Genomic DNA, 19,847 nt, shown 5'->3' on the forward strand with positions numbered 1-19,847 from the left:
CTGAAGAGTTTCCGCTTGTTTTGCAACTAATAATTTGTTTGCTTCATAATTATTTCCATGATAGTTTAAATGTATCTGATAAAATACACTTGAAATCAGACACATAGATATGTCTTTGTGGTTTGCTATTGAAATTATTTTTTCCAGGCGTATATATTCAAAGAATGTTGCTGTGTAATGCCTTTTGACAAATTTAATTTTAATCGGGGTTGGGTTTTTTCAGTCTGTTATGGGAATAAAGAATAGAAAATCATGGTGCTGTCATTCTCTTTTTGTTTCTCTATTAAAGATAAAATTCAGAAGCATACTGCTATAGCAATTATGAGTCAGAAACGCAGTTCCCTGCTAGAATTCTTGTCAGGAAGTAAGTAAAAACAGGAAGAATATACTTATTTTCTACATGCATTTGGGGGAAGGAAGTGGTTAGTTTCTGCTGTACAATGAAGTGGTCCAAGATCTAGAATTTGATAAAAATCACTTACTTTGAAGTCTAAGGTACAGAGCTAAATGAGTTTGTGACCCCTTGCATAGGGGGAGTTATTTGGATAGTAAAGCTTAGAGAAAGCCTCTGTATCCATGAGCTTTAATGGCAGATGTATCAGCAGATGAACATTATCTTAAAAAACAATCCACTCCAAAAAGCAAGTTAATGTTGCAGAGTTATCAGCAATTGTTATGCACCATTTGATTTCTGAACTTTAAAGTTGATTAACAATAGTATTTCTTTTCTAATCAGCTTTTTTATTATTGGTCTGTCTGGCTGACTTTGAATAATTTATGCAAAAAGAATTCTTTTCTGTGTACATATATATACATTCCAAAAAATCTGAAAATAGAAAAATAAATATGGAGCTTACCTAGTGGGAAACAACATGGAAGAAAAACCTTAGCACGTTGGTGACTTGATGTCAGCTGTAATTGTAGAGTGCAGGCCAAAAGTAACAGTGATAAGGTGACCATCTTGGCCAAAGTTAAGAGCTACATTGGTACCCCACATTATGGCTGCACTGTTACCTGGAATCTTTGATAACTGACTACATATAGAGATACAGTTGATTTCTTTTGCATTCTGCAGCATGCAGTAGACAGTGCTTTGGCTGACATAAAATATATATATATATATATATATATATATATATATATATATATGTTCTTCTCTTGTCCTTCTCCGTCTCCTTTTTGAAGTGCCTATACATAGTGAGCTTTGCCTGGAGGCTTGAATGGACTCCCAGGGCCAGTATTCCTCTTAAACAAGCTCAGGCATGTCAGAGGGATTTCAACACCCTGAGGGTTTGGCTGTAATTTTGGAGTCTGTATAACTGATATATTTTCATTGCTAGCACATTTGTCTATTTTTCCTTTTACTGTGCAGTCTATTTGATTTTTGATATCAAAAAAAAGAAAAAAAGAAAAAAAGTAGTTTGACTTGGGTAAATAGCTGTGATTTCTCTATTTAATACATCTCATAAAGTTGGAGTAAACTGAAGCTGGCCATACACTTCTTGTCAATAGCATGGGCTTTTGAATCAGGCAGATGAATTCAGGCTTCACTAATTATTGCATAATATGATTATAAGCAAGTTACTAAACGTCACATACTTTTTTGTTTTTTAAATTCTGAAATTGGGTTAATTCTGTGTAATAGGTTTTTTTTTTTTTAACTTTTCTTTAATGGAGTATAATTGCTTTACAATGTTGTGTTAGTTTCTGCTGTACAATGAAGTGAGTCAGCTATATGTATACATATACTCCCTTCCTCTTGGACCTCCTTCCCACCCCCTTACCTCACCCATCTAGATTGTCACAGAACACTGAGGTAAGCTTCCTGTGCTTTATAGCATGTTCTCACTAGCTACCTATTTTACGTATGGTAGTGTATATATATCATTCTTAATCTCCCAGTTTGTCCAACCCTCTCCTCCCCCACCCTGTCCACATGTCCTTTCTCTACTTCTGTGTCTCTATTCCTGCCTTGCAAATAGGTTCATCTGTACCATTTTTCTAGATTCCACATATATGTGTTAATACACAATATTTGTTTTTCCTCTTTCTGGCTTACTTCACTCTGTATGACAGACTCTAGGTCTAACCACATCTCTACAAATGACCCAATTTTGTTCCTTTTTATGGCTGAGTAATATTCCATTGTATATAGGTACCACATCTTCTTTATCTGTTCATCTGTCAATGGACATTTAGGTTGTTTCCATGTCCTGGCTATTGTAAATAGTGCTGCAATGAATATTGGGATACATGTGTCCTTTGAATTATGGTTTTCTCAGAGTATATGCCTAGTAGTTGGATTGCTGGGTCATGTGGTAGTTCTATTTTTAGTTTTTTAAGGAACATCCATATTGTTCTCCATAGTGTCTGTATCAATTTACATTCTCCGCAACAGTGCAAGAGGGTTCCCATTACTCCACACCCTCTCCAGCATTTACTGTTTGTAGATTTTTGATGATGGCCATTCTGACTGGTTTGAGATGATACCTCATTGTAGTTTTGATTTGCATTTCTCTAATAATCAGTAATGTTGAGCATCCTTTCTTGTGCCTCCTTGGAGAGATGTCTATTTAGGTCTTCTGCCCATTTTTTGATTGGGTTGTTTTATTGATATTGGACTCCATGAGCTGTTTGTATATTTTGTAGATTAATCCTTTGTCTGTTGCTTCACTGACAAATATTTTCTCCCATTCTGAGTGTTGTCTTTTCATCTTGTTTATGGCTTCCTTTGCTGTGCAAAAGATTTTAAGTTTAATTAGGTCCCATTTGTTTATTTTTGTTTTTATTTTCATTACTAAATGTAATGAGTTATTGTGTGCAAAGTGCTTAGGACGAAGTCTGATCCTCAAAAGATAAACAGAGTGTGCCTAGAGTATTATCCATTTGGCCTTAGGTTTGATCTCTCTTGAGTCAAACTGCCTGGCATAAAATATAGACTCCACACTTTAGCAGCTTTGACCTTGGATAAGTTACATAACATCTCTCTGGCTCAATTTCATCTTTTCCAAAGAGGGGTTCATAGTAGGATCTCGTCTTTAGGTTCATGAGAAGATTAAATGAGTAAAGCTCTTAGAATGGCTCTAGACGCATGTGGAACCCTCAATAAATGTTTTTGGTAAAATGGATTATATTATATATCAAAATTACCATCACTGTATGGTGCTGTCAAAGATATCATGGGGAACTGTAATGAGAGCTTGATTTTTATCCAATGAAGTTTATGCTCAATAGCAAGTTATGTTAATTATCAAGATAAATTGGAGACTTGGGGGTCTGTCCAAAGACAGAGCTGTCTGCAGTCATACAGCAAAATAATAATACTCTGGTACTGTATTTAAATACTTTTTACTCTGAGTCTAGTGCTTAGTCTAATCAGTTCATAGTACTACGTGAAGATTGTCAGCATAATATCAATCCAAGGGTTTACATTAAACACACTTTCTGGAGTTAAAGAGAGTGAACAAGAACTAAAGCAGCAGCATTCCTTAGCAAACACTTTTTATTGTTATGCAAGTTACATTATGCAGAAAATAACATATCTCATTTTTCACGCAGATTAATAGACTGCCAGTTATCATTTGGCAGGATCAAACTATAAATCTTTTACACAGTTTGAGGAGGCTTATGGCATCCATTACTTATTTCAATTATTTAAAAAGCTTCTAGTAATCTTTTTTCCTTTGTAGTTAACGAGCTGCCAAACTCTAAGTTTTACAGTAGAAACTGAGTGTATCATTTTACTTGTATTTCAATAGATGTTTATTTGCATTAGATTATGAAAGGTTAGTGCTGAATTCCAAATAAGTATAGAATCAGGTTTTATCCGTACTTGCCAAAATCCTTTCCAGTGCATGATCTTTCAAACTATATCTTATAAGCACAAGTGGCCTTTGTTGATTTAAATGAAGCAGAAGAATATTTTTTAGTTTAGTCCCAAAGCTGTACATTAAAAAAAAAAAACCCTCATATAAGTTCTATAAATTTTCTTGGGAAATAAAAAAATGTACTGATTCAGAAATTATTCTTCTAGTCTCTACAGGAAGTGAAATTAAAGCAGTCTTAGTTGATGAAACTCAGCATGGTGCAGAGGGTGGCAGGGCTCTTGGCTGTGGCTCTTGTGTCCTTGTGGTTTTGTGAGGCAGGAGTAAGATGGTAGTTGAAGGACTTCTCACTTCTATGTCTGCCTTCTTCTTGGGTATGTGACAAATTTCTGTCATGCCTTTTGAGGTTGTGATGCTGGGTGACTATCTTTTTCATCTGCCATAGTGTGGAAGTTGTTCTCCTGGAAACGGTTTCTAATGACATCTGAAGAGTACCTCTGCAAGTAACCCAAGGCAGGTTGGTCCATTTCTTCAAAGCACCATGGCTGTGCCAAGGCCACTGGTTCTTAGTTCTGTATTTTTGCTTCCCAAATTACTTATGCACTTACTTCTGGCTATTGGAGCCTCCTATGATCAAGGCATTGCACTAGGATACCCTTATTCCAACAAATGGCATAATAGTAATTATAAATAAAAGTGAGTGCTTATATTTTTAATAGGTCAGAAAAAACCCCATATATACACCCAACACAAACAACAACAAGGGAACTCTTCTCCATGCTTTGGCTTCAAGAGAATAGTGTGCTAAGTAAAATAAGTCAGGCAGAGAAAGACAAATACTATCTGGTCTATCTTATAAGTGGAATAAAAAGATAAAACAAAATAAAAATCCAAGCTCATAGATAAAGACCACAGATTGGTGGTTGCTGGAGGCAAGAGGTGGGGGTGGTATAAATGAGTGAAGGGGATCAAAAGTCTAAAAAAAAAGAAAAATCAACATTGAGTCACAAGTACATTCACAATTAAAAATGCATGGGCTAATAAATACATTATAAAAAAGGTTAACCTAACTAGTAATAAAAAAGAGAAATTAAAAAAATGAGATACTAGGGTGTCTGGATCAAGATGGTGGAGTAGGAAGATCCTGAGCTCACGTCATCCCAAGGACACATGGAAACTACAACTACATATAGAACAACTATATGTCTCTGAGAACAACCTGAAGACTAGCAAGACAGATTTCCTACAATTAAGGACCTGCAGAGGTCCCCGGAAGATCAAGGAGTGAGCTCCCTACCAGGTGAGACTTGCACTGGAAGATGAGCTCCCATACTTCTGCATTTGAAAAATATGGGGCTAATATTTGGGAGAGCCTGAGGGTTGTGGGAAGCCAAGACTCTACATTTGAAGGGCTCATACACAAACTTACTTGCTCCAAGTCCCAGCACAGAGGCAACGGCTTGAAAAAACATCCAGGTCATATAAGAAGGAGATTCATTTGCTAATTTTAGGGAGTGTGCCAGAAGGGCAGGGATCTGGTGGAACTTTCTCCATGGAAAAAAAGGTTGGTAGGCTCCATTTTTTTGAAGCAGTCCTTCTGCCTAGCTGGCCTGGTGCTGGTGGGTACCATTTCTCTCACTCTTCATCAGCCTAACACCATGTACTCGGTCCTGGCATTCCCCTGAGGACTCCCCCATCCAAACAATCCACCCTGGCCAGCCCCTCCTAGGACTAGTGCCTCTTCAAAGTGGCTCTTGCTCCAGGGAGCCAGGCTTGCTCCACCTGGTGGGCAGCCTCTGCCAGCACTGGTCTCCCTCCAAAGTAGCTCCCACCCTGGCCAGCCCCCCACACCAGCGTTCCTGTGACAGATGTCATCAGGTCTTGCAGCCAGTCATGCAGGGGCCAGCCCTGCATTATCAGTACAGCTGCAGCAGTTACAGCCAGGCCTCGTAGACAGCTGGCTGGGGGCTAGTCACTCCCACCAGCATAATAGCAGTAGTTGAGGCTGGACTTTGTAGCCAACCCCACCCACCAGCATGCCTGAAGGAATCAGCTCAAACACAACATTCTCAGATCCGAGAAAGCCACCACCAACATCAAGCAAATACATGTGGAAATAAACCTCAGCTACCATGTCAAAGACATAGCAGACATCAGAGACGGCCTGCATGAAAGTCTCAGGATCGGTACAGACATTTTCCATGTGGAAGCTGACACCAATGACGTCAATATTTAGCTCTTTTGCCCATTCCAAAAGAAGCCTGCTAGTTTTGACTCTGGTGCCAAATTTCACACTGAGGTGACAGACTGCTTTGGAATCATCAGTGGCAACACACAGAACCAACTTTGCCTTTGGATGTGCCCTGGCAAATTTCATCAACTCAACTTCACTATCAAAAGTCATCATCTGGATTCCATTATCAGCAACATACTTAATCTGAGACACTTGTTTACAAGAATTCACATGTCTCTGGAGGCACCCTGAGACTCTGCACCAATTGTATTTCGGTCGTGCAGGCACAGTCAAATCCTGTTCTGATGGAAGCTAAGGTCTTCACTGTGGTTCTGCTATCACTGCATTTGACTGCATAAAGGGGATGACCAGAGGAAGAGCTTTTAACCATCTCAGTTATTTCTTTAGAATGTCTCCCAGGCCTACAACATAGAAGGCAGCTTTATCATCAGAACAAGAAATTTCATTAATTTGTTTTGGTCCAGAATGTCCTTGCAGTAAAGCCTTTATTCAGGAAATGGCAGTCAAACTGTTCATTACCAAAGTTGTTCATAGTTTCTTGATGTCTTTCTGAAACACAACAAAACAAAAAATTAAGACATGGATATTAAAGAAATTGTTGCCAGCCTTTTACCAAAAGCAGTTCTCCAGGAATTTCAAGTCCCACTGAAAATGCATGTGCCCTCAGTACAGCAGTGGAAGTGTTCTGATAAACACAGAATTTGCTGTTCACCTTAGAATGCATGGGTACTACAGGCTGGCCCCATGGAAATGTCACTTTCCAGTATGCAGGACAACAGGCTGCCCCACTGCTGTCCCCATTGCCCCATCAGCTACCCATCCAGCCACTGGCCGCTTTGCTCCCTCCCATAGAGGATTGCCGGCCCAAGGTGGTGCTGGAGTGCTGGCAGAGGGGTCATGGTGGTGGAGGCTGGGGGGATTGACCTTAAAGGGACTTCTTTAAATGGAAAAGAAAAGGCCATAACTGGAAACAAGAAACTTATGAAAGAAAAAAATCTCACGATAAAAGCAAACATGCAGTAAAGGTAGTGGATCAAACATCTATAAAATTAGCATGAAGGTTAAAAGACAAACACAGTAAAATCATTTATCCCTAAAATAGTTGAGTCACACAAAATAAAAAGATGTAAAATATGACATCAAAAGCATTAAATGATGGAGGGGCAGTAGAAATGTGCTGCTTTGAGAATGCACTCAAATTTAAGTCACTATCAACTTAAAATAGATAGCTATATACACAGGTTGTTATGTATGACCTTCATGGTAACCACAAAACAAAACAAAAAATATAACAGATATACAAAAAATAAAGAAATGTAGACATAACACTAAAGAAAATCATCAAATCACAAGGGAAGATAAAAAGAGAAGCAGAAAGGAACAGAGAAGAGCTACAAAAACAATCAGAACACAAGTAACAAAATGTAAATAATTACATACCTATCAACATTTACTTTATTTTTTTAACTTTTTATTATTTTTGCAGTTGTCTCCTCCTTTTATTCTTATTTTTTTTAACATCTTTATTGGGGTATAATTGCTTTACAATGGTCTTTACAATGGTTATTTTCTGCTTTATAACAAAGTAAATCAGCTATACATATACATATACTTTATACATTTACTTTAAATGTAAATGGACTAAATGCTCCAACCAAAAGACAGGGTGGGGCTTCCCTGGTGGCACAGTGGTTGAGAGCCTGCCTGCCAATGCAGGAGACACGGGTTCGTGCCCTGGTCCAGGAAGATCCCACATGCCGCGGAGCGGCTGGGCCCGTGAGCCATGGCCGCTGAGCCTGTGCGTCTAGAGTCTGTGCTCCACAATGTGAGAGGCCGCAACAGTGAGAGGCCCACGTACTGCCAAAAAAGAAAGAAAGAAAGAAAGAAAGAAAGAAACAAAAAGATAGGGTGGATGAATGGATAAAAAAATAAGATAATTAACTTTTGTCATTTTGAAGTATTTCTATATTTCAAGTTATTTTAATGCAAATAGTATTATAAAAATTCATTTCCAAATGCTACTTATAAGAACAAACTCTTTTGTGTTTTAATTTTACACAAAATTTTTATATTTTTCTGAAATATGGTATTAAAATTTGTAAATATATTGTTTATCATAGGTATAAACAACAGAAGGAAGGGAAAAGTACAAAGAGCTTTCTATAATACATTTTTCTTCAGCTCTAGCTTGTAATACTAACTTTATCATAAAACAATGCCCTTAGCGCCATCTAACAAGTCATCAAATCCTGTCTGACTTTTCTTTGTAGTATTGTTTATTATTTATGCACATTCACCTAATTTCTTTGCTATCATGTATGATGAAATTATTATAAATGAATTTATGTCCACACTTTTATTTCCTAAATATAACTTTCTACAGGTAAAATTTCCAAGTAAAATGTTATGAACTTGTGAAACAAAATTAGTTTTTAGCCATTGGGAGATTACAAAAACAAATAAACCATGACCTTTCTCTGAACTCTACATTCATGTATTGAGCCATCTTTTTGGCTTCTTCTACTTACCATACCCAAAATAGAACTCTCAGTTTCCTTTGCCCACCTGCCTCATTCCCAATGACTCTAAAGCTGTTTCTTTTCCATTTCCTTCTCTCTCCATAAATCAGACGAGGATTCATTGGAGTGACAAACGTAGACATTATACTTAATACTTTGTATCCTTTTTACACCTGAATATCAGTAAGTCTTTTCAGGGTTAACTCCAAAATATATCTTGGTTTTGTCTGCTTCATTCCCTCCACACTGACATCAATCTCTGAGCAAGTCACCATAACTTCCCACTTGGGTACTGTGATAGCCTCCTTTGTAGGTTCTCGGTGTCCACTACTTCTGCCTTCCAGTCTGGTACTTACATAGCTGCTGGAATACTCTTTTCAAAACACAAACTGAAGTTCATTGGTTCTCCAGTTAAATCTGCTTACTGATTTACCATTGCTCTTCTAATAACATCTAAACTAAAAAAAAAAGACCAAAAAACTAAACTCCTTAACAAGTCCACATGTACCTTGGGAGATCTGGCCCTGCCCATTCTTCCCAACGTCCAGCCTTCTCATTGTTCTCTGGCTATCCAAATCTCTGGTCAGCTTCTCTTTTCTCCCTCAGGATTTCTGATCTTTGCACATGTGCTTTTTTCTATTTGGACAGTTATTTCCCAACTATTCTTGTCACAAAAATATATGGCTGGATCCTCCTCATACTTCTGTTTACCATTAAATATTCTTCTCTGAGAGAAGCTTCCCATGAACAACCAGTGTCAAGAGCTCTGCATCCTCACCACACACACAAAATGTTTTTCCTTTTTCAAGAGTATATAATTATGCATTTAATGTTTATTTTTTAATACTAAGGGAATTACAGCTCATGCTCAGTCTGTCATTTTGAACAAAGACCTCAAATTCATTTTTGAAGCTCAAATGCAGTTGCTGCTCTGTGATCTTACAAAACATTTAAAATTTTTGGTCATAGAAATAATATATATTAATTGTGAAAAAATTCAACATTTACTTGGAAAACATTTACCTTAAATCTCACAACGTTGATGTTATCACAATTAACATTTTTGTGACCACCATTTCAAGTATCTCTTCAATACCATATTCAAACACATTTACACTTATATAAATGAAATCATAACATGCATGCTCTGTTTGTATGGACATTTATTTTAAAATGTCATTTAGAAATTTGGCTTATTTCCACCTTTGCTTCCTTTTTATCTCTTCAAATATAACTTTTTAAAATGTCACACATTGTTGTATAGATATGTGTATGATCAGAATGATTTATTATCATTAATTTTACAATATTAGCATAATACTGATATATTTTGGATTGTTGTTCTCAGTTACCTACTATATTATGGAAATGTTGCCAGGTTTATGGTTATAGAGTTAATTCTTTGTAATGTATATATAGTATTTCTAACAATAATCTCTAAATTGAGAGACATATTCTCCAAACTATGCTGCAGTAATCATCCTTGTGACATTGTTTAAGTTGTGAAGTTAAGATTTAGATTTGGAAGTGTGGCATAAGAACTCATTAGCTTAATATTCTATGGTGTAATAGAACATGCACTTTTTGTTGTTGAGGTAGATTATTTCAATCCATAGTTACAGCTTTTCAGTCATCTTTTTTCAGTGATACTTATAAATGTATCTGGAAACAGGGCTGGGATTAAGATGAGGTGTCAGATTGAAGGGCGTGTACCAAAAATCTCAGTAAACATGATAAAATATTCTTAATGCAGTATTTTGAAAAATAAAAATTAATGTAAAAATCTATGATAAAATATCAAAATTTTAATTAGACAGACTTGTTTTCTTGGTTTGTTTTATGATGCTGCATTTTTGTTCAATGACAAGTACTGTTGTTTTCCATCTTCCCACAGTTTCTGAACCACTGGGTGGTAGGGTCCCTGCTAGGTGGATTTATGAAGGTTGACAATGGTGTGTGAACAGATTGTGGAATGTAGGGCTTTACATGTACTAATTTTTTTGTTATAGAGCTTTTATTAATATTTTCCACTTGGCTCAAAATATGGGGGCATATTTTGGTAAGTATATATACAGGGGGCATATTTTTCTTTTTGCTTCATTTCCAATATAGCTGCACATGACAGTGCTAAATAAATATATTGTGATTTACTCATCCAGAAAATATGATTGTATATCTTTATTATGTTTCCTTAGTCTTCAGTTATTTGAATATCTAGTTCAATAGTAACCTTAATTAAATCCTGCTTACACTGAAGGCAGTCTGTCAAGGATTATGTCAGTTTGTTAACTCAGATTAAAACTTACTTTTTCATAATTCTTACTAGGAATATTTCCTGACTTTTCAGTTTTAATTTAATATTTTTAATACAAGATACAACAGATATTATTTGTTTATTCACCTTATCATTGATGCCTTCATAGATTATGAAAAATAAAGATAACCATAAACAGCAGTCATTTGGATAAAACTATTTTAAAAACATGTTATTTCTTTATTCTTATGCAGAGTGACAGGACAGGGAAAAATAATATCTAGAACAGGCTTAAGTTGTGTCTGACACTATCAGTATTTTCTTGAAATCGGGGGCTCATCACATTCTTTAAATAATGAAAATAATATCAATTTACAGCATTGTTGTTAACATTAAATGAGGCAATATAAGTAAAACTGCTTTGAAAATGTCAAAATGCTATTCAGACGTTAATTATTTTTATTATTATATGTAATCTTTCTTTTTTCTGTGGAGAGAGTAGGAAACAGTAAAGGGATATAAAGTGGAAGTATAATGTAAAAGGGAATATTTAAGAAGTAATTTTCATGATCCCAATTGTAATAGTACGGCTAGTTCTGCTAAGAATAGACTCTTGCTATGACAATAGTTTTATTCCTAAGAAACCTCAGAACATTGAAAATCATTTTACAAAATCATTGTTCCAATGGAGAGAAAGATTGAGATTTAGAGTATTTAATCCTCAAAATAATGGTGCTATTTTCCTATAGGAATGCCAATACTGGAGTTTTTTTTGTTTTTTTGCTTTTTATAGTACAATTGCATACTTCTAAATCCTACCACATTGCTGAACAAATCTTCATTGTTATCATTTTTATCACACATTTTTATAAAAACACAAAACACTTAAAGTTTTATTACTACCCATAAGTTCTGGCTTTCTATTTTATTCACATTGTAACTAGTAATTATGAAATAAATGCAATTCATATTCCTTAATTAATTGATCATGTTATAATAAATGAAGTTATAAAACCTTATATTGTAGTAGAATTACATGTATTATAAAAAATAATCAGAGTTTTTTAGTATACTAGAAAGAAGACAGCTCTGAGGATAATTTGAATAAATAAAAGGTTTGGATTTAGAGGGCATGAGTTTGGGTAGTTGTAGAAGGTTTATAGAGAGATATGTAATATAATGTGGTAATGATAGATATTAAAGTAAAATTCACTTGCGTTAAGCAAATTGATAGTCATGAAACTTGAAAGCAATTTGGGGAATGCATCAGCAGGCAGAAGTAGCCTAAGAAAACAGTGAAAAAATTCATTTATTCCACAAATATATATTGAGCTTCTTTAGCACTGCTCATAGTATAGAACCTAGTACAAACCTTGCCTTTCTTTGCTTATCTTCTAATAGGAGATGATCACCAACAGCAAAAAAAAAAAAAAAGAAAATACGTGATGTGTTGGAATGTAATTAGTATTATGAACAAAAATTAGGGAGTTATGGGTCTTAGTAGGAGTTGGGGTGGATAATTCAAGCATATCTAGAAGTATTCAGAGAACGTTTTACTAAGAAGCTGACATTTGAGGAGAAACATGAAGTGAGGTAACATACAATATAGATACCTTGAAAGAGAACTTTTGAAGCAGAGGAAATAGGAAATGCAAAAACCCTAAGGTGGGAGTTTACTTGATATGTTTGAAGGGTACCAAAGAGACCAACGGTAATGAAGAAGTGGGGACTTTAGAAGGTGAGGTTAAAAAGATAGCTTGGCTCATTGTAAAAGACTTGGATTTTTACTTGGAGCCTAATGGAATCCAAGGACAAAACTTGACATATTTTCAAAGGACTCTTCTGTCTGCAGTCAGTATGGAGCAGGGGTGAAATAGGGGGAACATTTACAAAAATATTATATTAATCCAGAAAAAAGATAAGGATTGGATCATATTCATAACAGTGAAGTATAAGAAGTGGTCATATTCTCTAGACACTACACTCAAAATATACCCAGAAGGCACTAGTGTTTCACAGAACCTAAGACGGAGATTCAGTTCAATGGCAGTAAATAACTAGAACCAAGGTCTTGAACATTTCTAGAAAAGTAATTAAATCCCTGAATAATTAGATTCCATAAAGGAGAAGGATTAAGGGCTTCAATAGAATAATTGAGTTTAAATATTGAAGAAATAATTTTATCACATTTGGGGTTAGTTGAAACCATAAGATGTTAATAAGAATGTATAGAATTTGCTTTGGAAACTGCATTTTAAAACATCAGATATTAGTATGAAGACTATTAAAATATTATGATTATAGTTTTCAAGAGAAAGAATTATTTTGAAGAGATTTAAAATGGACTAAATTTAATTTTTGCTCTTTTAAAGAAGAGATTAATATAGTTCTACTCTGAATATGAAGAAAAAGAAAACATGCTTAAATAGCTCCAAAGTAAGCAATTTAGAGTTGACATGAATGATTTATTTTTTGTGATTAATTAGTAAGACAGCTAAGCAGAAAAATCTATAAAATAGTTGAGAGAGAGAAGAGGTGAAAACCTACATCTCAGAGTCACTGCCTGAAAATGGAAATCAAGGCAAACATGAAACTGCCAGGAAATGAATGTAGAAATTTAAAAAACCCACAGATTATAATATTTTCTAAAAATATTAGAAAAGATAGGGTGAAGGAAAACAACTTATTTACTGTATTTTAAATACAAGTTGGTTGTTTTCAGAAATAATGATGAATTTATTCTACAGATACATTTTTAACATGTATTTTGGAAAACATATTGTACATTTTGGTTAACAACTATCAGTGAATTACCACTTTGCATCAGTTCTGAAAATATTTCTTAAAAATTACACCAAATATGTTACGTTATGTGATGTCTCAATTATGACTTCCTACCAATTACGTGCATCCTCCTGTTTTCATTCTAGTTTAGGAAATAATTTGCCAAATAATGACCTTCAACTAACCCTTCTGTTTGCAACTCCACTTCTATTTTTTTCCTTCATTTTATTTGCTAGAGACATCTCTAAGGTAGGGTCTCTTTGAGTTCTACAAAGCATGCAGATCATCTCTTCTGATGCAGCTTCCTCTCCTATGACTGATCTAGGCTTTGTATTTCTCCACTGTGCTTCATTTGTCTCTACACTTCCATACACTTTTCCCTCCCCCATAGAAAAGTGATGGACCCTCTTATCTGCTAACTGATGACATACTCCCTTATCTCCTTGATGTTTTGTTATTGTTTTTATATTCCTATTTTAAAGAGTCATTCTGGGGGGAGAATGATGAACACAGCTTTGTCCAGATTTTGCAGCATGCTGTTTAGTCTCCATGTGTTTGTGTTTTTCTCATTTTTCATCCTGTAATTGATTTCTAGTTTCATACTGTTATGGTCAGAAAAGATTCTTGATATAATTTCTATCCTCTCAAATTTGTTGAGATTTCTTTTGTGGCCTAGCATGTGATCTATCCTGGAGAATGTTCCATGTATACTTGAAAAGAATGTGTTTTATGCTGTTTTTTGATGTAATGTCCTATAGGTGTTAATTACGTCCAATTGATGTAATGTGCCATTTAAGGCCTCTGTTTCCTTATTGATTTTCTGTCTGGATGACCTGTCCATTAATGTAACTGGGATGTTAAAGTCCCCTACTATTATTGTATTGTTGTCAATTTCTCCCTTTATGTCTGTTAATATTTACTTTACATAATTAGGTGTTCCTATATTAGGTACATATATGTTTATTAATCTTATATCCTCTTCTTGTATTGGTCCCTTTATCATTATATAGTGCCCTTCTTTGTTTTTTTATTATTGACTTTGTTTTAAAGTCTACTTTGTCTGATATGAGTATTGCTACCCCAGCTTTCTTTTCATTTCCATTTGCATGAATTATCTTTTTTCATCCTCTCACTTTCAGTCTGTGTCTTTAGCTCTGAAGTGAGTCTCTTGGAGGCAGCATATAGGGAGATTTAAAAAAATTCAATCAGCCACCTTACGCCTTTTGATTGGAGCGGTTAGTCCATTGACTGTTTAAAGTGATTACTGATAGGTGATAGGTTTGAATTACTACCATTTTATTTGTTTTCCAGTTGCTTTTGTATTTCTTCCACATTCTTTTCTTCTTTTAGTCACTTCCCTGTCATTTGATGATATTTTTTTAGTGTTATATTTGTGCTTCTTTCTCTTCAGTTTATGTGTATCTATTGCAGGTTTTGATTTGTGATTCCCATGGAGCTCATATATGTTTCTCTAGAATTATATCTACTTGTTTCAAGCTGATAGTCACTTTAGTTCAAATGTATCCTAAAAGCTCTACATTTCTTATGCACCTCTCCCATTTTGTTATCAATGTCATATTTTACATTTTCATGTCTATCAACTGTTTATTGTAGTTATAGTAGATTTTGTCTTTTAACCTTTATACTAGTTTATTTAAGTGGTTGACCCACAGCTCTAACTATATTTGCCTTTATCAGTGGATTTTTCCCTTCCTATAATTTCTTTCTCATTGTAGCCTTTCCTTTCTTTCTTTCTTTCTTTCTTTCTTTCTTTCTTTCTTTCTTTCTTTCTTTCTTTCTTTCTTCTTTCTTTCTTTTTTTAAATTTATTTGGCTGCATTGGGTCTTAGTTACAGCACACAGGATCTTCTTTGCTGCATGAGGGATCTTTCATTGTGGCATGTGGGCTTTTTGATGTGGCACACAGGTTTCTTTAGTTGCAGTACCTGGGCTCCTCTCTGGTAGTGGTGCACAGGCTCAGTAGTTGTGGCACGCTGGCTTAGTTGCCCCATGGCTTGTGGGATCTTAGTTCCCTGACCAGGGTTCCAACCCATGTCCCCTACATTGGAAGGTGGGTTCTTAACATTCCAATGTAGGGGACCACCAGGGAAGTCCCAGCCTTTTCTTTTTTAAAGAAGACCCTTAAACACTTCTTGTAAGATTATTCAGTATTGATGACCTCTGACCTCTTTTTGTTTTTGCTTGTTCTAATAAGTTCTGTATCTCTCCTTAAATTCTGAATGATAAACTTGCTGGATCCTAGGTTGTTTTTTTCCTTTCAGCACTTTAAATAAATTATGCCACACTCTTCTGGCTTGCAAAATTTCTCCAGAAAAGTCAGCTAATAACCTTATGTGGGTTCCCTTGTATGTGACTTTGCTTTTTCTCTTACTGCCATTAAATTCTCTCTTTATCTTTTGTCATTTTAATTATGATATGTCTTGGTGTGGGTCTCTTTGGGTTTATCTTGTTGGAACTTTCTATATTTCCTGTACCTGGATATCTATTTCCTTCTTCAGGTTTGGGAAGTTTTCAGCCATAATTTCATCAAATACATTTTTGACACTTTTCTCTCTCTTCTCCTTCTGGAATCCCCTATAATGTGAATATTAGTACACTTAATGTTATAACAGAAGCCCCTCAAACTATTCTCATTTTTAACAATTTGTTTTTCTTTTTGCTGTTTCTGATTGGGTAATTACCCTTATTCTATCTTCCAGATCACTTACATGTTCTATGTCACCTAATCTGCTATTAATTCCATCTAGCATACTTTTCATTTCAGTTACTGTATTCTTAAGCTCTGACTAGTTCAGTTTTACATTTTTCAATTCTCTGTTAAAATTCTCACTGTGTTTATCTGTTCTTTTCCAAAGTTCAATTAGGTTTCTTATTACTATTGCTTTGAACTCTTTGTCAGGTAAATTACTTATCTCTGTAAATTGCTTCTTCAGGTTTTTGGGTTTTTTTTCAAGCATTTTTTTCTTGTTCTTTCAGTTGAAAGATATTCCTCTGTCTTCTAATTTTCTTTAACTTTCTATCTATGACGTTAGGTGAATCAGTTAACTATCTTGGTCTTAAAGGTGTGTTCTGTGTAGGAGAATCCCTATACAGTCTGTTTGTGCCCAGTGGCTTTAGTGGGAGAGGTGGATCTGAAGTGAGCATGGGCAGCATCTTCTCCTGGGGTGTTCTGGCAGTCACTGACTTGGTAAGAGGTAGGGATGGAGCTGAAGGTGTTAGAGCCAGAGCCAAGCTCCAGCAGGGCCTTGTGGTATGCTCAATGGTCATCACCACCCTATTGGTGGTAGGGTCACTGTGCAAGGGACAGGAGCAAGAACCCTGAGGGAGTTCTGTTCCTCTAGAGTGTGATGGCAGTCTCTGCCTTGTTTGGGGTCACGGTCAGGGCTTGAGGACTTGGGGTTGCAATTCTGTATTGTTTTCACTGGACCCCCCTCCTTGGTGTGCATGTATTTATTAGAGGTTGGACTGGGGCCAGAGGGGTTGGTGCAATGCTACTTAGCTGGTTTTGCTCCCTTCTAAGTGTGTGCAGGGATGTGTGCTCCTGGGGTGGTAGTTTCCCCCACCCTGGTCAGAGGCAGGTCTAAGCTAGCTCAGTTCCCTCCAAGCATGCACACTCTTATTGGCAAAGGCAGCATCTGCCTTGGTGGGTAGCAGCACCAGAGTAAGAGAGGCTGGAGCAGGAGCCTGGTGCAGGCTGGGGGGCTGGCTGGTGTGATCTGGGCAATCTGGTTAAAGCCCCAGGTAGTTTTCAAAATGCTGCTTCTTTGCTGATACTGGGAGTAAGCAAGTTTGTGCCTGAACTCTTCAAGAGTGGAGTCTGTTTCTTACAGCCCACTGGTTTTTAAACCAGCTAAGAGGGGCTCATCTTCCCAGTGTTAGACCATAGGGCTGGGGTACCTAATATGTAGCTTGAAACCCTCACTCCCCAAGGAGAATCCCCAAGCCTGTGATATCCCTCTCTTCTTACCTTCATTTGTATCTTCATTCCAGGGATCACTGTTTTTCTTTGTCTGATGCTCAATGTCTATAAAACCATTACTTTATATATTTTACCCTTTAGTTGTTTCAGATAGGAGAGTAAATCTAGTCCTTGTTAGTACATCAGATGCATACAAACATTTATTTACTTATTTTTTTCCTGTAATGATTTGGATTTATTTATAATTTATTACCTACTTGATGTGTTCACTTGGTATATCTTACTTTCTAAATCTAAAACTGAACCCTTGTTCATTCTACCAAACTTTCATCTTCTAAAGTATTCTCCATCTCAATACATTCTTCCAACTTATAATTTTATGTCAGGAAACTGGTAGTCTTACAATATTTTTTTCTCTTTCTTTACCCAATCTAATCAAGAACCAAAAATACTTCCTGATCCACTTCATTTCATGCTATAGTCCAAGCCATCACCCTATATTCATTTCCACTTCAATCCTCTCCAAAATTAAAAAACAAAAATCTCCCACAAAAAGCGAGGGATTTTTCTAAAAACATTGTATAACACTGCTGGAAAAAAAAAAACAAATAAAATCTGTCCATTAAATCTAATTTTAGTCAAAGGATGACAATACAATGTTCTCATTTGAAATTTACTATCAATTTGATTACTATTTAAAATTTAGTCTTGAATCCCTATCCTATTTTAATTTATTTAAATAAATTCTTATTTTAAATTTATTATTGAAATTTATAGTGTTAAGTCATATTACAGAAATGTTTTGTGTGGCTTCTACTAAAGGCATGTTATGATAGAAACAAGCAAGCAAAGTTTAGGAAAGAAGACATAATAACAACCTTAGCTAACTTATTTGCCGTGTCTAAGTATTAAATTTAGCTCAAGCATTTTTTTTTTTTTTTGCCGTACGCAGGCCTCTCACTGTTGTGGCCTCTCCTGTTGCAGAGCACAGGCTCCGGATGTGCAGGCTCAGTGGCCATGGCTCACGGACCCAGCCGCTCCGTGGCATGTGGGATCTTCCCGGACCGGGGCACGAACCCGTGTCTCCTGCATAAGCAGGTGGACTCTCAACCACTGCGCCACCAGGGAAGCCCTAGATCAAGCATTTTTATGCATCCTAGAAAGAAATAGAAATGCATTAATTATCATCAGTTTAAAAAATCAATTCCAGTGTCAAAATTTTTCTGCCAAAAAGCAAATATTGAAGTACATAATTGACAACATCATGCATTTGAGTTTCTTTTACTCAATGCCTAACCTAAGAGATTTCTCCATATTGTCATTTTTATTACCAGTCTTCAAAAAACATTTTTATTTTTTAAAATTAAAACATTTATATAGCAGCTATCTACAGATATTTGTATATATTTTGTAAATAAATATAGAGATTTCAATTACATATGTAGACATAAATTTCAATATCAATATCTATCTATATACATCTACTTCAGATATATAGATATATAAATATATATCTATAGATAGATAAATACAGCTAAATAAATATTATATATCTATATATCTATATGTCTATTGTTTGTGTATCTACCTGCCCATCCATCCATTTGATACATATAACTATTTGTGGCTTTGCTAAGCATATACTTTCCCTCTGATTATGGAAATGTTAGAACTAACCTAATAAAATTTAAGTTTGTAGATTTCCTTGTTCCTAACATTAGATGAGGTTAAGAGAATATTCTAAAATATTTTCTAAAGTGGGGAATGATAGAGTATTTCTTATATTTTATTTTTTTCTGGCTAGCATTTTGATAGTTACTGAAATGTAGTTACAAATTCAAGACACTAAACATAACAGATTATTTTGGACTGCAAAAATTTTAAGCTGGCATTATTAGTCAGTCATCCTGACAAAAGGAGTCTCTCCAGTTATGATATTGATACTACTGGTGATATCAGTGTTATTCCTGTGGAAGAGTGTTCTTGACATGGAATTGTACTGCTTTTTCCTTGACTTATTAAGCTCACTAAATATATTCCCAACTAATTTTAAAAACTTGACCTGCTAGATGGAATTGTTCATTGTACAATCTGCTGTAATAGTCTTCTAACTGATCTCCGTGCATTAGTTTTACAATACTCTAACCTACCCTCTTCTGTATAGCCAGAGTGAACTTTCAAAAATGTAAATCCCTGTAGTTATTACTCTTAGTGAAAGCCCTTGGATGACTTTACCTTTTCTTATGACACAGTCTAAAATTCTTAACAGAGTT

General features: G+C 35.5%; 1 protein-coding gene and 1 pseudogene across 1 annotated transcript in view; one reads left to right on the forward strand and one right to left on the reverse strand.

Moving 5' to 3' along the window:
* Window positions 1-19,847, forward strand: part of CNBD1 (cyclic nucleotide binding domain containing 1) — a 395,795-nt gene that overhangs the window by 233,744 nt on the left and 142,204 nt on the right.
* On the reverse strand, window positions 5,797-6,610 carry LOC136137302 (ornithine decarboxylase pseudogene; annotated as a pseudogene).

This window comes from Phocoena phocoena, chromosome 17, assembly GCF_963924675.1.
Source record: "Phocoena phocoena chromosome 17, mPhoPho1.1, whole genome shotgun sequence".
Taxonomy (NCBI): Eukaryota; Metazoa; Chordata; class Mammalia; order Artiodactyla; family Phocoenidae; genus Phocoena; species Phocoena phocoena.